This window comes from Triticum urartu, chromosome 2A (assembly GCF_056163025.1).
Source record: "Triticum urartu cultivar PI428250 chromosome 2A, HENAU_Tu73, whole genome shotgun sequence".
Taxonomy (NCBI): Eukaryota; Viridiplantae; Streptophyta; class Magnoliopsida; order Poales; family Poaceae; genus Triticum; species Triticum urartu.
This window is the reverse complement of record NC_141874.1, coordinates 398611239-398618432: the sequence shown is the minus strand read 5'-3', so window position 1 is coordinate 398618432 and position 7194 is coordinate 398611239. Positions and strand designations below refer to the sequence as shown.

Below are 7194 nucleotides of genomic sequence, written 5' to 3'. Positions count from 1 at the left end.
CTCGACGCAGATGGACCTCGATGAAAAAAGGTGGATGCCCTATCACAGGGCCCTGCAAAATATACATAGTTATAGTCCACTTAATGATCTTCAGAAAATCAACACACTGAACTTCTGGAGGACCAGATGCTGACCTTTTTTTGTTCGCACCGCTGGTGCTGACCTGTAATTGAAGAGAGACCAGATGCATCTAGGGGAGAAAGAACGGTATGGGTGTTGTAGGGAGCAGGACATTCGCCGTGTGGGGGAGAAGGGAGGTCGAGGCAAAGCGGGAGTAGCCATTGTACTGTTTGGAGAAGGAATCCATCGACGATTGGGCAGGTCAGCCATAGAAGCTCAGGCAGATGTGGATCAGGGTCGAGGAAGACGGCCACCACCTCGATGGGCTGTAGCGGCTGGTGCAGGCCATCTATGGAGGAGGTGCGGACTGCAGCGGCGGGGAGGGACCGCGCCGGTCACAGAGGAGAATTGGCAGGCGTGTGTCGGCCGTGGGGAGGGAGCACGCCATCCGGGGAGGGAGGGAGCCAGCCGCAGGGAGGGAGCGCGCCGGTTGGGGAGGGAGCATACCGACCGCGGGGAGGGAGCGTGCCGGCCGGGGAGTGAGCGTGCTAGCCGCGAGGAGGGAGCGCGCCGGCCGCAGGGAGGGAGCGCGCCGGCAGGGGAGGGAGTGCATCGATGACGGAGAAGGAGTGGCGACGGCAACGCGGGTCGTGGGGGCGGCGACGGCGAGATCTGGCGTTCGGCGGATGGAATCGAGGGAGGAGGTGGGGATCGGGGCAGCGGGTGGAGTGTGGTGCGGTGTTTTTCTGTTATATCTGGTAGGTTTGTCGGGGATCTCAGGAGAATTTCATTGGGCCCTTATATACATAGAAAAAGTAACACTATTCTAATCCGAGGATCAGAATAACTATTCGAATTACGATCGGGCCTATAAGAGGGCGCGGAGATGTTCCTGGATCTGAAAAGGCCAACCCGCCCGAACTTCCCGTAAAAGAAAAAAAATCCCTCGGCGCCCACCTTATCCACTCCCCCTGCGTCCTCCCACGATCCTCCCCGGCCAACCTCCCGCCGCCGTCTCCCTGGCTCCGGCGCACCTCCCGCCGCTAGCCCCACGACCCCGGCGTGCTTCCCGCCGCTGCATCCCTCGGCCCCGGTGCGCCCCCGCCGCCGCCCACCCTGGCTGTGACGCGCCTTCGCCACTACTTCGCCCACCCTGGCCCCGACGCGCCTCCATCCGCCGCCCCCCGACGCGCCTCCCGCCGCCGCCCTTCCGGTCCCGATGCGCCTCCTGCTGCCTCCCTCCACCTGCTTCGACGACGGCGCCGGCCACCTCCACCTTCTTCCACCTGCAGCCACCGGCCTCCTACCACAGCAAGCGACCGCCGCGGCCATCCTCCACCTGTCGCTGTAGCCTTCCTATCCGACCGCCTCCACGACACGCTGGCCTTCGTCTACCTCTGGCTCCGCTGCTGCCCAAGGTCGTGTCCGCGATGGCAGCCCATGTCGTTTATCGTCCTAGTTGCGTACACGCTGACGAGTGATGCCCCGATCCAGCTCCCCCATCCTCCAGCCACGGCAAGTCCAAAAGAAATACATTCAGTCTAGCAAGCTAAATGGTTGACTACCAGCCCATGCGTGGATTGGCCCCGACCTGCAGCTGGAGGAGGCCGCAACCTTCAGCTGTAGGAGACGTCGACCTACAGCTGGAGGAGGCACCGACCTTCAGCTGACAATTTTGAGGAACTAGCTACTCGGAAAATCTAACTTGACACCGTACTTGTTTTTGTTCTTCAGAAGTTCAGGCAACTAGGTTGCTCACTAGGAAAAGCCTGAACCACCATGAACAAAAGCAATTTCATGGCTGAGGCCCAGCAAATGCAAAGCTTCGTCATCTTCATAGTAGAGAGCTTTGCTTACTTGCTTGCTTGCTTCATGCCTACAACATGCATGCACTTTCTATGTGACCAAAGAAGTCAGAGACCTCAGAGGAGGCATGTGGACTGTAAGGCAAAACAGGCACATGGACTCAAGGACTTGTACATCGGTGAAATATGAAGCATTTTTCAGGCTTCAAGTTTGAGAAGAAGATGGCATCAACGAGGAATGGAGCCGAGGGAGGTTCACAGTTGCGAACATCGCCGTCTCAACGCTTTCTGGAGCGCCCCTTGAGGAATCTGGTAAGAAACGTGGAGTCTGCTCCTGCCACTGCTACGTACAAGGAGGAAATCCATGTGTTAGGTGTTTAAACTGCTAGCATAAATGTGTGGTTGATTGATTGGCAGCAATGTCAGAGCCATAAGTGAGAATACAAATGCAATAGCAAAGCTCCATGATTAGCAATTCTCAGTCATCGATCCTTCTTTTTTGTAGATGAACATTTGTAGTGAAGTAATCAATCAAATTGTTCAACAATATTTCCTCAGTATATTCCTTTTTGAGCCTCTATGTACAGACAGTTCACTGTATCTCTCTTTAAGGAAAACCAACACCTTTGTGCCACATACATGTGCAGTTGACGATTTGGCCGGCAGCAGCAACATTTCTTGGCACGTGAGTGCTGCTTTTGGCAGGCAAGCAAGCAGCAACGAGCAGCTGTAGGAAAAAGCTACTAGCAGGTGAAAAAATAATTCTAGATCAACAATGTTTTACAACACGACCTCACTTGTTCATAATTTGATTGTAGGATGTTAGATTTAGTCGACAGTTGATGGTGTCATGTCATTCCTACTATTGAATGCACTCTGAATTTGTATGGTCAATGCTATGAATTATTGAAGCGGATGGACAAGTTTGTAGAATACTCAACCAGATGTTTCACACAGCAACAGAGGTCGTTTTCAAACAGCAGCACCAATGTACATCTTCTACAAACAAAAAAAAGGGAAAATATGCTAGTCTTGCTGCTTATCTACTCTTAATTTTGAACTAACAAAAAATTATTGATCTGAACTGGCAGGTGTTGATTGGCTCCTCTCACTCCCTTCGCGATGCCACTCACCTCGCGTCGCTAGACCAACGCGGTCGCTGGCAGAATCCTTTTGTTCAGTATCCAGCGCAAGCAATCTGAATCCGCACGCGCAAGCCTTCTGTTCCAAGTCAGCCCTCCTTCTGCTGACTGCTTCTGCGGTAGCAAGTTGCGCCACCTGCACTTGTTATCACCACAAGACGTTCTACTACACCTATATGTTCTACTACGACTAAACGCCGGTGGTGGTGAAGTTCTACTACGGCTATACGCTAAGTTCTACTACAGTTGTATGTCAGCGACCATGAAAATTCTACTACAGATGTACGCCAAGTTGTACTACAGTTATACTCCTGTGTGGTTACAGGACATGTGTGTGTGTGCGCGCTTGTAGGATTGATGGACGTGTGTTGGCCTAAGCAATAGGCTTTCTCTCAACACTATATCCTTATATTTTTCTCTCTTGCTATTTACTTCACAAAAATGTACGCATGCTTTATTTTCTCTCTAAAAACTGTGCGCACACGAGTGAAAAACCTAGAATTTCAAATTAAAAAATGATCATTTCAAAAACTATAAAAAGAAGGATTTCCCCGTTTCAAGAAAAAACCTTGGGGTTCAAATTTAGAAGACAAAGAAGATCAAAGTTTATTAGAAACCCAAGAAGGTAGAATGAAAAAACATCTCATTTTTTAAATAAAGACGGGATATTCTCCGTTAGAAAAAATCCTAGAAGTTCGATTGAAAAAATGGAGCAGTGTGATGTTTATACAAAATTCAAAATTTCCTGCTTATTAAAGAACGAAAACACGAAGTTCAAAATAAAATAACGCAGTATTTCAAAATCTTAAAATAGAACAGTTCAAAATTCATAAAAAGGATTTCACCATTTCAAAAGAAAAACTTTCGAAGTTCAAATTTAAATAACAAAGCGGTTTAATACTTATTACAAAACTAGGAAACCAAGAAGTTCAATTTACAAAAATAGAGCAGTTCGGTATTTATAAAAAATATATTTCCTTGCTACCAAAGAAATAAAATCATGAAGTTAAATTTAAATCAAGAAATAAAAAATTGATGTATATGGAAAATCTAAAATTCTTTCCATTTCTAGGGAAAATAAAAGTATGTGGTTCAATTTTAAAAATGTTTGATGCTTATTTGAAAACATATTTTTTTCGAGGAAATAAGACTAAGAAGTTCAATTTAAAATAACATAGAAGTTCGAAGTATATAAAAAACTTAGACTTGTTGCAAAAAGTTCACGTGCACCTCCGTGCAAGGATCAGAATTTATATTGCGGGACGTCCGACCTCCAATTACATGTTTTCAAAAATGGCAAAAAATGATGTCCGACCTTCAATTGTATGTAATTCGACGTATACACAAAAATGTGACAGAAGTTCATGATGAAAACAACGAGAAGTTCAAGTACTGCAATAAATGCATTTCAGGTGAAAATAAAAGTATAAAAAATGAAAGCTTAAAAGGTTTGTTGAAAGAAGTTCAAGTGCTCTATCTGGGAAGGTTCAAAATTCTTGCGAGAGAGGTTCACCTTGTATTTCCTTGTTTCAAAACACAAAAAGGGAAAAAAATGCATTTTAAAACAATTCTCTCAATCCACAAAGAAATTCAGTTATTATTTGGTAGCAATTTGATTTCAAAAAGAAAATAAAAAATTCAAATTACAATGGATAAAGTTAATGTACTACATGGTGTGTGTTTAATATGAGAAAAATGAATTAAAGGGCAATGTCCACTTTTTGTTATTATAAGTTCAAGTCCTCGGTCGGAAAAAGTAAAAAAAAAAGAGAGGTTTGTGTAAAAGGAATATCATTTGTGTAACACTAACGAATGGATGAGAAAATTATAGACGAAAATACGTCATAGAAGTTCAACGTGAAAACAGCAGGAAGTTCAACGACTGCACTGAATGAATTTCGGATGAAAAACTTTTAAAACAATCGCGAGTATGAAAAGATGATCAACACGGGAAAGTTGTGTGTTTACAACAACTTTTCATCAATATATCACTTGCTCAATTCTGGTGAGTGGATGGAGAACTAGGATAGAAAAAAGCACATAAAAATAGAGTGAAGTTCAAGTAGACATGACGAGAAGTTCAAGTCTTCACGTGGTGCATTTTTGAAAAATCCGTTTCGCGATAAAGACAGAATGCGTGATCTCGTCGTTTTCGAAATTACTTGAAACGGATAGGAATCAGAGAAAACCGTCAACATGAAAAAGTTTCACATTTTCCATAGCTTTTCAGCGGTATATTATTTGCCACATTCCGATAAAGTTTTAGAAATTACAGCAAACATATGTTTTTAGCCATTTTCAAAATTGACTTAAAACTGTAACGAATTGGGAGAAATAATATATATACCAAAAAGTTTCGCATTTTCCCAAGCTTTCCAATGCCATATCATTTGCTGCATTCGGAATTACGGTTAAAAAATTAGCTCGAAAATACAAACTCGGTGGAACTTATACCATTTTCTAAATTACTTTTAAACCGTTCAAAATTAGAAAAAACTTTTAGCATGAAAAAGTAGAGTATTTTCATAAGCTTTCCAATGCCATATCATTTGCCTCAATTGCATTAGCCGTTTAGAAATGTCATAAAAATACGAACTCGGTTGTTCAGTTTGTGAAATTTTACGATTTGCCAAATTACTCTTTATCCATAGGGAATTAGAGAAAACATTCAATATGTGGAAGGAGCGGTTTTGCAGTAGCTTTCCAACGCCATATTATTTGCCTCATTCCGATGAACGGTTTAGAAATGTGATCGAAAATACGATTCACGTTTTCTGTATGAAGAAAAAATGATTTTCGAAACTGCTCTTAAACCGCTTACATTTTGCCAAAAATTTGACTTGGGTCATGATACTTGTGTACATAGCTTTCCAACGGTGTATCACAAGCCTCATTTAGACAATGTTGGCGGAAGTTCAACCTAGCACAGGGGGAAGTTCAGGTCGAACAACTCAGGCAGTAAAATTACAAAAAATGCAATTTCATCATGACCCGAGAGCAAAATCCGCCAACGAGCGAGATTCCTATTTAAAACCGGTATTTAGTTGCTAAAAAAACGTTTCTAAATTACACTAACATCATATAGAACACGATTAACCAGAATAATTCGCATATATATATATGAGGGGGGAGGCGCCTAGAAAACACAACAACATATATTAGTCATGTGCGGCGTCTCCCTCCATAGATTACACCTCTGGTCATATCTTCGTAGTGCTTAGGCGAAGTCCTGCGCGGATCACTTCACCATCATCGTCACCATATCGTCATGCTGATGTAACTCTCCCTCGACACTTTGCTGGATCAAGAGTTCGAGGGACGTTATCGAGCTGAACGTGTGCAGAACTCGAAGGTGCCGTATGTTCGGTGCTTGATCGGTCGGAACGAGAAGAAGTTCGACTACATCAACCGCGTTGTCGAACGCTTCCGCTTTCGGTCTACAAGGGTACGTGGACACACTCTCTCCCTCTCGTTGATGTGCGTCTCCTAAATAGATCTTGCGTGAGCGTAGGAATTTTCTTAAAATTGCATGCTGCATTTCTCAACAATTCTGCGAAACAAAAAACATGCAACAAACGGAATTGGCACTGGGCACTGGACCAATATGTTAGTCCCAAAAATAATATAAAAAGTTAACAAAAGTATATGAAAGTTGTAGAATATTGACATGAAACAATCAAAAATTATAGATACGACGGAGACGTATCAGCATCCCCAAGCTTAATTGCTACTCGTCCTCGAGTAGGTAAATGATAAAAGGAATGTTTTTGATATGAAACGCTACCTAGCATAATCCTTCCTACTTTGGGTTCTTAGCATGACAACTTTTTAATTATCTACTACAAATCATCACTAGGTGGTATACAAATATGGATGTATATTTTACGATAATTTTATACCTACATAAATTTTACACTATCCTTTCAACCGATTAATCTCTCCTCCCCTGAATTTTAGGGGGTGAGCCTCTCCCTCTCCCTACACCCAATAATAACCCTGATGTTAGACAGACCGTTAATTCTCTATCTTTTATTACTTCTGTTCGTTGTATTGTCATGATTGAAGATGAATAAATCAGAAGTTTCTACTATTTTTAAAAATACAGGTTGTATTTCCTATAAAAAAGAAAAGAAAAGAAAGATTCACTCGAGACTTTCCCATCTGACATCTCCTACTCTTAACAGCTT

At 43.1% G+C, this 7194-nt stretch overlaps 1 long non-coding RNA gene across 2 annotated transcripts; it reads left to right on the top strand.

Annotated features, from left to right (window-relative positions):
* Window positions 1-965: 965 nt before the first annotated feature.
* Window positions 966-3438, top strand: LOC125537457 (uncharacterized). Of its 2 annotated transcripts, none has more exons than XR_007295916.2 (4): window positions 966-2177; window positions 2513-2615; window positions 2684-2830; window positions 2957-3438. It is a non-coding gene; the product is annotated as an uncharacterized LOC125537457 (long non-coding RNA). The 2 variants fall into 2 exon arrangements; XR_007295915.2 differs by having other exon boundaries at window positions 2684-2855.
* Window positions 3439-7194: the final 3756 nt, after the last annotated feature.